Below are 14,499 nucleotides of genomic sequence, written 5' to 3'. Positions count from 1 at the left end.
ATCGAGAAGATGCATGCATGTACCTGGGCAAGATGAAAAGATTAATCACCAAATGTGTCCCACGCCCCGATGCAAAGTACCTCACGACCTGGTTTATTGTAGGACTAAGGAAAAAAATTCGGAAGGATATGAAAAAGATCAGCAGCTATGAAACGTTTAGTGCTACTCATGCGACAGCCATTGACATCAAGGATGGCATGACCGCGACTTTGACACTAGCAGTGATGATGGTAGATCCAGTGCACGAGATAAGCGCTCTAAAAAGGGCAAATCCAAGTCAATTGCCAAAACATCAAATGAAGATTGCCTAGAGGCCATGACTATGAAGCTAAAAGAAGACATGATGTACGCCATGGAACAAAAGCTTCACTTGTCTCAATCTCCACCTCAAACTTATCCACGGTGAGAAAATGTATGGTGTCCACATTGCATGGCCAATCATACAACAAATGAGTGCCCGGTCCTAAGAGCCAACATCACTGCACAAGCAAATCCACCACCAAGGTTGTGGTGCCATATCTGCATCATCGGCGGCCATGATGAAAACAGTTGCATCTTCAACATGCGCAATAACCCGCCTCGACCTCAACAATACCAAGCGGCACCCATGCCAGTGTATAGGCAACCGACACTTGTACAAGCGCCCCCAGCTCTGAGGCTAAATCATGTTCCTGTTCGGACACAAGTTCCACAATTACTCAGGAATCCAAATCCACGACCATATCCAAGAGCGCCAAATCCAACTCCTCAGGCAGTTCCAATACATCAATTACAAGCCAAAGAAGTAGATTCACCATTTGAGTATGAATCAGAGTACCCACTGTACTATGTAGAAGGCACAGAGGGACTAATATCAGTACATCCCAACACATATCAAGCACTAATCAAGTGCTACGATTGTGGAGAAAATCACCGGATCGCAGAGTGCCCTCATCGTGGTAGCCCTGCTACTTTCCAACCACTCTACAGAGATTGTGGCATAGGACATGTATGGATTGTCCCATGAAAAATAAGGTCCAGGGTGAATGTGGGGATAGGAGCTATAAAACCAATTGTGCCTAGAGCATTGGATGACACATCTTCAATGACAATCTCAAGCAAATCAACTCCCCTACAATAGCATGCCATAGGGGACAATTCACAAAGCAATGTCAATAACTAGATACAAACATTGGCAACTATCGACAACTGCCATTCATTAGATGCCATCTTCTCGCAAATAGATGCTAAGGTGCTACAGGTAGATCCTCCACTCACACATGAAGAACCAATCGATCTAGAGGTGCCATTCTTTATGGCTGACCTCCAGTGGGATAATGAACCTAAAGAAGGTACCCATACCAATGATGACTCTGATTTTCCTTGGGACCTTGAAACTGAGGCTGAGAATGCTGAAATCGAAGATCAAGTCTATGACAATGATAGCCATTTTGGATGCCCTAATGGCAATCGAGCTTCCAAAAATTGAACCTCCAAAGTTGAATAATAGCAAAAGATCTCACAAGAAAGCTGAAGGAGGAAATCGCAAAAAAGCTAAGGCCGCACACTTCAATGAATTTGAACGAGTCCATCGTCGAATTGTATCTTACAAAGCCAGCTCCCTCAAAATCAGAACCGCCACCTCTCCCTAAGGGACTAGAAGGAGTATGCGCAACAAATGAACCCGTACTTGGAAACACCTTACCAGTGGAAAAGTTACCCCATAGTTCCCAATGTAAGGAGTTTCGAAAATATAAGCCACATGTGTGGATGAAGCTCGATCAAGAGACTTCAGAAAAAGAACGTCAAAAAGAGCCTAACAAATTGGTAAATGAAACTATGCCACCCAGTACACATGGCACGTGTCAGGCTAGCTCAACACCATCAGAGGCCGATCTTCAAGAAGTGTCGGAGTACTTCAAGAATTACACAAGTGGCAGTGCCCCAATAGCAATGCCAAGACCACTAAGAGAATCTAAAGTTCAAGAAACTAGTAGCATTAGAGAAACTCCAATCTATGAGGGACTGGCAAAAACATGCACAATAAATGTCCCCTAGAAGGGGAGGAAGAAAAACTAGTTTTCATTGGGAAACAACTTCGACGAGAAGATGAAACCAAACTCAAAGCACTCCTAATGGAATATCGTGACTGCCTAGCATGTCATACAAAGAGATGAAAGGAATTTCACTGGACTTGGTAGTATATACGATACCTATAAGGGAAGGTGCTCACCCTAAGGTATGTGGACCTTATTACACAAATTCTAAGTATGGCACCATGGTTTACGGAGCTAGAAAAACTCCTAGATGCCGGATTCATCTATGAGATAGAGCACACTGATTGGGTTTTACCCATCGTCATTGTGCCTAAATGCACCAAGAAGCTCAGAATATGCGTAAACTTAAAGAATGTGAATGCTGTCATAATTAGGGATGACTATCCCCTATCCTTAACAAAAACAATGTTGGAAAAGGTGGCAAGTTCCGAAATATATAGCTTCTTGGATGGCTTCAATGGGCTATAACCAAGTGCAAATTGCTCCTAAAGACCAATCAAAAACAACATTTGCCATAGAATGGGGTATTTTTGCATATAGAGTCATGCCATTTGGCCTTTGTAATGCCCTAGCCACATTCCAATGAGTCATGTTCATAGCTTTCAAGTCATTTCTGAATAAGTTTTTATAAGTGTTCTTGGATGATTTGTGCATCTATTCAAACAAAAAAGACCACTTCAAATGCCTTGAAGCAGTACTAATCAAATGCAGGGAGTATAGCATCTCCCTAAATCCAACAAAATGCCAGTTCATGGTCACCCACAGAGTTGTTTTGGGGCACATCATTTCTCAACATGGGATTGCAATAACTAACATGGACAAAATCAAAATCATCATGGAATTGCGTCCTCCTACAAATTCCAAAGGTGTATAGGTCTTTATGGGACATGCCGGCTATTATAGAAGATTTATATTTGGTATGCCATGATAGCTAGACCACTTTACAAATTATTAGTGGAATTCTTATGGGCAGAAGCGTGCGATCAAGCCTTTGAGCTTTTAAAGTGGTGCCTAATCACATCACCCATCCTTATATCTCCCAATTGGGATATTGATTTTCATGTTCATACTGATGGATCCAAGTATGCAATTGGGAGTGTGCTTTGTCAACTTGGTGAACATAAGAAATATACCCATTCTACTTCGCCAATCAACAACTCAATGTTGCAAAGATCAACTATACCACCATAGAAAGAGAAGCCCTAGCAATGGTGTATAGTGTTAAGAAACTTTGGCACTATCTACTGGGGCAAATGATTTTGCCTTCTACACCGACCATCAAGCATTGCTTTATCTTGTGAACCATTCGTGTATAACAGGAAGAATAACCAGATGGCTCCTCTTGCTTCAAGAATTCAACTTCAAAATAGTAGTCCGCAAAGGTACCCAACACTGATCACATGTCTCGTGTCAAGTCAAGAGAAGAAGCCATCGGAGTAGAAGACGACTTGCCAGATGCCACACTATTTCAAATAATAGAGTGGTGTGGAGATATCATTGGGTACTGGTAGGAAGACCACCCCCTGAAATGAAAGCAGTAGATGCCAGAAAACTAATTCTAAAGGCTGCACCCTATCAACACATTGCAGGACAACTGTACAAGATGGGCAAGGACCAGGTATTAAGAAGATGTGTAATGCCTCATGAGATCATGCCAATCCTGAGTGAAGTCCATGAAGGTATTGCAGGAGGACACTTCCAGGGAGAAGCCACAGTAAGAAAAGTCCTCGCAGGCTACTGGTGGCCAACACTGTGGGCAGATGCCTATGAATATGTAAAAGGCTGCGATGTATGCCAACAAACTACTAAACCATAACACAAAGAGTTTAATCCCCTAACAACAGTTGTTGCACAAAATCCATTTGAAAAATGGGGGATTGACTATGTGGGTCCCATCCATCCAACAACAAAAGGAACACTGGCACGCTACATCATTGTGGCCACTTACTTTACAAAATGGGCTGAAGATAAAGTAGTCAGAAAGGTAGATGCCAGAAGCATAGCAAGGTTCTTATATGAAAATGTGATCACCCGATTCGGATGCCCCATTGAAATTGTGTTGGATAGAGGCACACATTGTCAATGAGGTAATCCAAGAACTCGTCTGGCTTTATGGTAATCCATAGAAAAAGCACACCCTACTACCCCCAAGGGAATGGACAGGCCGAATCCACCAACAAAATATTATGCATGATCTCACCAAGTTAGTAGAACCATAGCATTCTGATTGGGCATAGAAATTGAATGCAGCCTTATGGGCATACAGAACCACACTCAAGGTCAGTACAGGGAACACACCTTTTCAATTGGTGTACGGCCTTGAAGCTGTGGTCCCACTAGAATTTGTAATACAAGCCTATGCATAGTAGTATAGGAACACATGGGAGACCATGAATCCTTGAAAGAAAGACTCTATCAGTTAGAGAAGCATACAAAGATAAGACTAGTCACCTACCATGCCATGACAACAGAAAAACACAGAAGAAAGGCATGGTTTGATAGAAATCTTAAAGCTAAAGACATCAAGGAAGGTGACTTGGTCCTGTTATACAATGCCAAAGTACACAAGGGGAAACTGAAGTATCTAGGTCAAGGACCCTACCAAGTAAGAAAGATGAATCCCATTGGAGTTGTGCTGCTAGAAACATTGGATGAAGTCCAATTCAATACAACAATAAACGGGAGTCGACTAAAGTGGTACTACTTCAACATGCAATCCATCCCCGATGAAAACGAAGATTTGGGAAACTGAGTCTTCCTTAGTTAGGATTAGATTGTATCACAAGCACTCACTTGCATATGTACATCTTCGCACATATAGGTAGCATCAATCGATTTTAACCTAGGGCCCATAAGTGATGCCTGAGTTCTAGCTGTCCTATGAAATCCCAGCAACAAAAAAAAAAGCATATAGTTAGTCCCTACCTAGCTACTAGGTCACGTGTACTCACACGCTTTTGCTTAGACACATAGATGATTGCATGAATAATTGTGCCACACACTTTCATTCCACACTCTCAAAGCATGTATAAAAATAAGATCTCTCACAAACACACACAAAGGTCATACCTGCATGCCAACTAATCTAATGATCAATGGTACACCACATGCACATGGATGTAGGTTCAGAAAAAATGCCGCCACTAAAGAGGATGCACAGAAAGAGTCCACCGCCTCAACCGCAAGACCCCCTTCAAAGTTCGTAGCCATCAGCTCCAAGGAGGATTTAGTGCATGACCAAGAAGAACAAATGCCACCCCAGTCACCACCGGCCTACTCAACCATTGACAAGGCCCAATCATTGGAACTTGTTTGGCCACCTACATCGACTTATGCTCTTTCCCAGGAAGCAACATCTTACTTAAAGCAAAGAGGTCTAGGCAGTTTGCATGAGAGCCTAAAATCCTTGGAGGACAGTCCTACAATGGCCACATACATCAGGGACTTTCTCCATTCTTACCACTCCAGCAATGCACATGTTGGCAAGTACGGTACCATCATTGTACATCAGAGCCCCCACTCAGCATTATGCTCGACAGTACAGTCATTCAAAGGTCTTTCTTACTCCCAGCACAAGGTGCCAAATACTGTACATGACTTGCCAATGCAAAATTCCTCGAAGTACAGCCTCTCCTCGCAAAGGGCACACTGTTCCATAGGGACGGCATATTACTTCGCACCATCCTTCCTCAAGGAAGCAGCACAATTCCTATCCACAATCCTGGCGGTTAAGTGTGGCAAGAATTGATCCCTTCCACTCCGCACATTTGTTTTGCTGAGTAGGAAGCTAAAGCAAGACTGGTTCCAGCACTTAGTCATCTTCTTTACCAAAAAACTAGATAGTTCATCAGGCCAAAAATGTAAAATTCCACACTTATTGGCTATAATCATCAAAAAAGAGCTACAAGAACGAGAAATGACTGTGCCCCACTCACCAAAACCAATTGAGGAGTTGGACATTCCCTTCTCACTAGTATGGGAACCATCACCAACTTCTCCTACTATCACATTGGCAAGTGCAGATGCCTTAGAAGAAATACCTATTCTAGAGGTCGAAATTGAGGAATTGCCCCACGAGATGTTACAACTCGATGCACAACTACAACCAATATATCTCCAACAACAGCAGCAACCAAAGCCTGAGGAAAGATCGGCACCAGAGCCTGAGGCTACATCAGCACTAGAATCGCCCATTGACACCATGCCAGTCGATGAGCCACAAGGGGAGCTAGTGCCAGATCAACAGTATGACTATTGTATACAAGTGACTGAAATACCATTAGAACAACCTCCCACAAGTACTACAGAATCATCAAGATGGCTACATGGGCACCACTTGTATCAACAGTATCACCAGTCCTCATCACCGTCTGTCATTCTCCAACATCAAGCTAGCCAACTGATCCAAATGTTAGAATTATTCACCAGCTTGGCCAAGGAAGAATATGCAAGAGAACTGGACAGACAGACTACAACAGAAATCGAAGACCAATTCCAGGCAATCGCCATAGAGTTCAAGGCACTTCGGGCGCAGATAGATGAGGAGGAGGTAGAAGAAGTGCGCATGAACCAAGCTCTCCAAGCTCAAGAGAAGGAAGTGAGGGATGTGACCTCCAACCTCCACCAAAGTCAAACACAACTGACAGTAGTAGTACAAGTAATGGCAACCCTACAGACCTACTATAACTCCTTGACGGACATGAACAGTCTTTGGCAGTACGTGCCTTCAACATTGACGAGCTTACAAGAGAATGCAGAATCTTAAAGGACCAACTTGCTACCGCTAAAGAGGCCAACACTTCACAAGCACAAGTCTTGGACCAATGGTCCAATACCACTGAAGGCATTCCTCAATAGGGAAAGGTCACCTTGCAAATGAGAAAGCGTAAGGAGGCATATACAACCATCTACCAGAAATATAAAGAAAAAATGAATGAGATGCACTCCCAAAAGATGATCCTCTCCAAGCTTGAACTCCAATTGCTAGTGCACAACAATGAGGCAATGGAAGACACCACCAATGAAGCCCTACTACAATGCACAACGGTGGTGTACCAAGAGCTTGTGGCCGCTCTACAAGTGGAAGATCACCTCAACGCATGCGTGCTTATCCAATGGAAGCAACTCCAAATCAAGATCATAGCTGCTCATCCAACAATCAAATGGGAACGTTCCATAGGGACCAAAACTCTGTGCATAATTTGCCAAGACTTGTCCGAAGATGAGAAAAATATCTTCTGCCTATCTACACATGCCAAGTTTATAGCACTCAGAACGGATGCTTTCATTGCATATGTATGCCTCATGGGTAGTCCTTCCCTCAGTGTTAGTGCTGGTTTGTTGCCTTTGCTACAAAGGCCATCACTATTATTTACAAGGCATGACATAACTGACATCCCACCCATTCAGCTGATGATCCCATTGCACCAGCAAAAAGAAATGTTGGAAGATGACAGGGCCTATCTCACATCCAACTTCCCATATCTAACCACTCTCTCTGTCAACCTCATAACCTCACTTACCCTTGCTGCTACCACCCTTTTAACCTTCCCTGAGCTCCATCCTAATATCTATTTCCTCCATCGTCTCTTCGCTCATGCCTCTCACCATTTTCAACTGACCCAATAGTCACAAACTTACGAATCCCTCACACCTAGCTTCTTCCCTTCCCTTGCTAATCCTACCCTCAAGGATTATCAAGCTGCTCAAACCATTTGCCCAATTCTTCCCCCCCTTCCCTCTGCTCCCCCTTCCACAACTAATACTCTTCCATATTTCTCCCCCATGTCCCCAGATTCTCTCCCTCCCCCGTCATCACCTCCGACACTACTTGCACTGCCATCAGCAAAAAATGATACAGTGTTTGATTTTGAATATCAGGATCTAGATAATCCAATTCATACTCCCATGCCAAGTTCCAATGATGGGTATGATTTTGATGAGATATCACTTCCCAATAACCCCATCGAGGAATTTTGGAGCAAATATCCTGATATGAAAACCTGAGGTGGATGGATCTTAGACAACTTCCCTACCAACCTTCGTCAGTGTCAAATTAGTGAAAATTGGATAAGCAAGTTGGATCCACAACCTGATTAGTGCCGTCCCAAGCTCTTTAATGTAATCTTCTTGAAAGAGTACCTACATGCACCTCCATGTCTCAAAACCCATCCCAAGTTCTATGCAGTTCCATGACGTAAAAAATGGAAAGCCAATATACACACTTTGGGTGAAGATCGAACCATTAATTGGCCTGATCGAACCATACTCTGGTGTAGAATGGAATATCCAAGGCACAATGATTCGAGCACTTTAGCAGCATGAGCAACTAATGTGCCGCAACATTGATTGCTTCCTTCGCCTTAAGTGTTGTCTTCTGCAAAACATTGGAATTCATTCTGGAGGTCCATGTTACCTCGATACCCATTTGCCTCCACTCAATTTCAATCCCAATGAATGGGTCGATGCTCAGATTACAAGCCGACTCTATCAAAGAGTGATCTTCTTAGAAGCACGCCACATATCTCTGTTCGAGAACAAATGGTGGATACTAGCTACCTAAAAACTGAGCAAAAATTGTATGGTGCCAAGGCTTTACAGCAGGATCAACTGGCACGACACAAGTTCCATAGCCACTGGACTAAAGGCATGGCAATCCAGCTACATGCTCGCAATAAGCCATAACCCGAGGATGGGTAATAAAATGGATTTGGGAGTATGTTGTCTCTATGCCAATATGGACTTAGGTAGTACAAAATGTGTGTGTAGAGTAGTAGCAAAGTTCCGCTTATACTTGCATAAGGCTAGGAATAATCCCTCTTAAAAATCCAACTTGCATGTTCTACATGCAAGTTCTACATGCGATTCCTACATTCAAGTTCTACATGCAACTCCTACATGTGAGTTCTACATGCAACTCCTACATGCAACTCGTACATGCAAGTTCTACATGAAAAAGCCTCGGAACCCTGCATATTGAGAATACCTTAGTCTTCTTGCGGAAGCCATGCGAAAGAGCAAACATGCTCACACAGTTTGATGCATAAAGCATAGCATTATGGCACTCCATTATGATTATCTATGAACCAAAAGAGGGGATGCATGGGCAAAAACAAGGAAATGTTCGTTCTCAACCATGCAAATGGGATCCTATGGCCATGATACTTTGTAGAGGCCTACTAACCATAGGTGATTTTAAGACATGCAAATGGGATCCTATGGCCATGATACTTTGCATGGGCCTGACCATAGGTGATTTTAAGTCCCTTGCAAATTATTGTGGCCATCGAGTCCCATTTGCATGACTAGAATACCACTGAGGCATTATTTCAAACTAGAAGAGGGGATGCATGGGCAAAAACATGGAAATGTTTGTTCTTGACCATGGAAATGGGATATGATGGCCATAATACTTTGCATGGGCCTCAATATAGGTGAGTTTAAGTGCCTTTCAAAGTATCGTGGCCATCAGGTCCCATTTGCATGACTAGAATACTAGTGGTGCATTATTTTAAGCTTGAAGAGGGAATGCATGGGAAAAAACATGGAAATGTTCGTTCTTGACCATGCAAATGGGATCCTATGGCCATGATACTTTGTACGAGTCTCAATATTGGTGAGTTTAAGTCCCTTGCAGAGTACAGTGGCTATCGAGTCCCCTGTATATGACTAGAATATCACCGAGGCATTATGTAGATACGTGGTGAAAAAGTGATACACATCCTTAAAAATAATACATTTTCTTAAACCAAATGCAAGAGTACTTGGTGAGAATCTTTGTACCATTGTGAATTAGAAGACTGCCAACTTTTATCCGGTTTCATGAATGGATGCCAAACATGGCCATGGATCTTGGACCCACAACGTCCCGGTTCAATTAAGATGGTAACGAACCCTAAAACAATGCCCATATATTTTAAAACTTCACAACCCACTTCATGCTATCACCTTACCAACTCTTTCAAGACCCAAAATAGGGATTTGCATCTAAATTTTAAGACTAAATACCCTAATCCCCAAAAAATGCTGTTCATTCATTTTCAACGCTTTTAGCAACAAAAATGTCGACGCTATGGTAAGTAAAACCCAATTTCGAATCATGTCGCTTTCATCTACTCTCCCATCTTTCTTTGACCTCTATAGCTTGGAAGCACCTCTCCACAACCAAGGATGACCACCACTCCTTGCAAGCATCCCTTTGCACCAGGTATGTTGATTTTCTTTGGTTTTCTTGATTTTTTCTTTCCTTTCCCTTTCCCCTTTTCCCTTTCCTTCACCTTCCCTTTCCATCCCTTTCCTTCCCCTTTCCCTTTCCATTTCTATTTCCCTTTCCTTCCCCTTCCCTTTCCCTTTCCCTTTCCCCTTCCCTTTGCCTTTCCCTTTCCCTTTCCCTTTCCCTTTTCCCTTTCGTTCACTTCCCCTTTCCATCCCTTTCCTTAACTTTCCCTTTCCTTCACTTTCCATTTCCCTTTCCCTTTCCTTCACTTTCCCTTTCCCTTTCCCTTTCCTTCTCCTTCCCTTTCCCTTTCCCTTCCCCATCCCTTACCTTCTCTTCTCTTTTCTCCTTCTTAAAATTTTCCCTTTTCTCATTTTCTCTCTTCTTCCCTCTCCCTTTCTTTCTTCCTTTTCTCCCTTCTCTTTTCTCTTTACTAAATGCAAGAGGTAGCAAGCTAGAGACGCAAGAAGAGGGCATTGTGACAAAGGTAGGGATAGATGTGCTAGGCACACAAGAGTAGACTTATTCAAATATGAATCATTGTCATTAGAATTTTGGTAATACATCACTAATGTATAAAAAACGTTAATAGTAGGCATTTTCAAATGATTATGTTCATATTGTAAATTGTAATAGGAATTTTTGCAATATGTTACTTGATTATTAGTTTGCATGGTCTATCTCAAGTTACAATTAGAAAATCAAACTAAGTTGTCTAAAGTAATTATTTTGAGGCTTTTGGGGTTTGTATTAAAATTAGGATACCTATATTACAATGGTGTATTTTAACACCACTTATCAAAGAGAGTATTTGTGTTGCTCTATAACTTAAGGTTATAATTAGAACTTCATGTATCATCACCTACTCTCCCATTTTGTTTTTACATGACTTTTGTTTTTGGAGAGGATTAGAAAATAGTATAACATAAGTATTAATAAAATTTGGACTTTTCTCCAATTCAAAATTGAAATTAAATTCGACACAAGTCCAAAACTTTTAAATAATGTGTTGGGAGTAGTAATTCAAGGGAATGTTGCAAAGGGCAGTAAGAGTGCATATCTTTTAATATCACACATATTCCAAATTATAAGTCCCATTTTTTAATTACACAAGATTGTCAATAAGAGTGCATACCTTTTAATGTTATGAATAATTATTCGAAATTATAAATCCCATCCTTAAAATTACACAAGATTGTCACCAACACTCTTACATTCAACACATCCTATCAATGACACCAACCCTTTATAGACATCCACCATTAATACCTTTCTACAAAAAATATGATTCTTATGTCTCACAAAACGCCACTTGGTCACTCTCGCAAGCAAAAATATTCCAAATTAGTTTCCCCCTCTCCACAATCATCCAACTCCCTTACGGATGCTTGCCAAGGTAGCTGGTTGTAATTATTATTCGCAACTCAATTGCTTCACATTTAACCATATGGACATTTTGCCATGACCTAACAGACCTTGAAAACCATAGGACACACACTTGCCACTGAAAACACACACACACTTGCCACTATATAGGTGTGCTTTGCAAGCATGCCAACCTCATGTCCTTGAAGTAAAGGACTAACACATGGTGGGAAATTTAAAACATTTAAACAATTGCCTTAAAGTTTTTGTCCACCTAGGCTAAGAAATTAAAACCTTAAAGTTTCCTAATGAGCCTTTGTCCAATTCCCTTTCAAGAAGGCAAAGTCCATCTACTTCCATGGTAGTTGAGACCTTTAAGTCACAATCGTCCCTCAATAGGGGTAGGCCTACCCAATCCAATGTTGGATTCAACCTCAATGTGAGTAGACCTATCCAATCCAATGTTGACTTCAAACTCAAAAGCCATCTAGTATGTTGTCTTTTGGTGACAAGTGTCCTCATAATTTTCTTCTCAAAACACTTCATCACGGGTTTTACAAAACAAAGGGGTTTTACTTAGTGTGTATACACGATGCCACATGCATGCGTCACCCCTTAATCCTTGATATATGCATAGTAAAACCTTTGAAAGAGCCCACCCTATCCTCAATATATGTATGATAAGACCTTTGAAATTACCCTAGATCCATCCCCTATCGTCCATATGTGCATGAAAAAACCTTTGAAATAACCATAGATCCCACTCCTAGTTCTCAATACATGCATGGTAATTTTTTTGAAATAACCCTAGATCCACCCCTATCCATTATGGATACGATGTATCCACCAAAGCTCCAAAAGCCCATTTTGTAGCACTTAAGTGATATATGTGCATTTGATAAGTAAGACCCCTTGTTCATAAAACAAGTAATGTTAAGTGTTTACAAATATTAACATGAGCTCCTTTTTCTCTTAATAAGTAAGATCCCCTTGCTCATAAGACAACTAATATGAAATGTTCACAAATATCAACAAGTGCTCCCTTTTCTCTTGCTCTATTCATGTGCTCATAGACATCCTATGGAATGAGTGCTATTCTAGTCAATGGCTTCGTCCTTGCTAGACCGGTTTCTTCACAATGAAGCTTTTATGGGCCATAAGGTCCCATCTCACTTTCAATGACCCCATACAAATACATGTTTATGATTACAAAGATTGTAAGCGGTTGATAAAATCACCATTAAAAAATATTGCAGCATCCCAACAATGATCTATTTTTTATAGAAATAATACAAGGAGGAAGGAAATTGACATACATAAAAGGACGTTGGGCTTATTAGCACAAACTCAATATCCTATATAACGACCTATTTACTAAATGCCACGTAGACTATAGCTTCATTCCTCTTACATTATTTGTAGCCCCCTAGGTAGTTACATTTTGTGAATACCTTCTCCCCTCCATACTACTCGCCATACAACAAAGCATACCATAATACTTGCAATACATACTACCTTGTCCCCTCCATACTACTTGAAATACAATAAAGAATATCATGTGAAATCCATGCCTTTCATAGAATGTGGAGTCCCAAGTTGCTTTAGCCATAAGTAATAACAAAAAGGATGTACACAATGTGAACAAACTTAAGCCACCACCAATTTGGATTAGATCAATAGAAAGCATCCCCATAGTACACACATCACGAGAAAAATACTCCAAGTAGCTCCTCTCTATTAACATGCGACATCTCCTAGTTACCATCTCATGATTTATTACCCTCCCAAAAAAAAATGTTGAGCAACCTCTCGAGCAACTACTTTAAGCATTTGCTTGAACACTTCTTGCTATACCTTTGATCTATCACAAAGTCTATGGTTTTAATGATTTCCATTATATGAGACCCAAAAACAAACCCAATGATGTTTTGTATTTCTCATCATGCAAAAAAAAACACACACAATCAAGATGTACTTTTAATCCACACCCTTTGCCCTTTTTAAAGGTCTTTATACTTATGCTTTCACCAACCAACATTAGCACCATACTACCACCAACTAGTAATTGGCTGCAAAAGTGGAAGGTACAAGTAACAATAACACATCATTTCAATTCTACAATATAACATGAAATTATACACATTTACATTTATAGTTGTCCCTTTATTATGGGCATGTCTTATAGAACAACCCAACTATTACTTGAACTCCCACCTATAACCAAATAACCAAAAACTTGAGATGGTAAAGGTTGCCTAGTGTCTTAGGGCAAGATGGTAGTGTAAGAAATTTTTATATTTACATATTGGTGAGGCCCACCTGTAGGTTTTTGGCATCTCATTGATATGATACATAGATGTAAACTTTCTCAAGGGGGCAATTTTCATGCTTTGAAGGAGGTCATGCTTAGATGGGCAAAACAAAGGGAGCAAAGGAGTCATACTTAGATCTGGTTCAACAATTTTGCATGTTGTGCCGCAATAAGAGTGTAGCCATGTTACATGTACCTCCTCAACAACCTTCACTCAACAAGCATGTTGTCACCACAATAAAGGTTCACCCATGTTATTTGCTACACATATCAAATGGGTGCTCCTAACAACTTTGAATCGACAAATACTAGCAAGGTCCTTGGAATAATATCTATAGGCTTGCATTTATCTAAATTTTACAACAAGAAGGAACGATATGATTGATGAAGTGACAATGGAAAAAGTGGTCAAAAAGTGGACAATAAAAACAAAAACTTGACGAGGAACTTCCCTACGTTGGGAGGAAAGGAAATACCATTCTAAAGGAAAGTAGAGGATGTATACATCAAGTCAATATGTATAAATGCATCTCTCTCTCTCTCTCTCTCTCTCTCTCTCTCTCTCTCTCTCT

This window comes from Dipteris shenzhenensis, chromosome 21 (assembly GCF_047967505.1).
Source record: "Dipteris shenzhenensis isolate YYH24624 ecotype China chromosome 21, Dip_SZ_1.0, whole genome shotgun sequence".
Lineage (NCBI taxonomy): Eukaryota > Viridiplantae > Streptophyta > Polypodiopsida > Gleicheniales > Dipteridaceae > Dipteris > Dipteris shenzhenensis.
Note: the sequence above shows the minus strand (reverse complement) of the source record.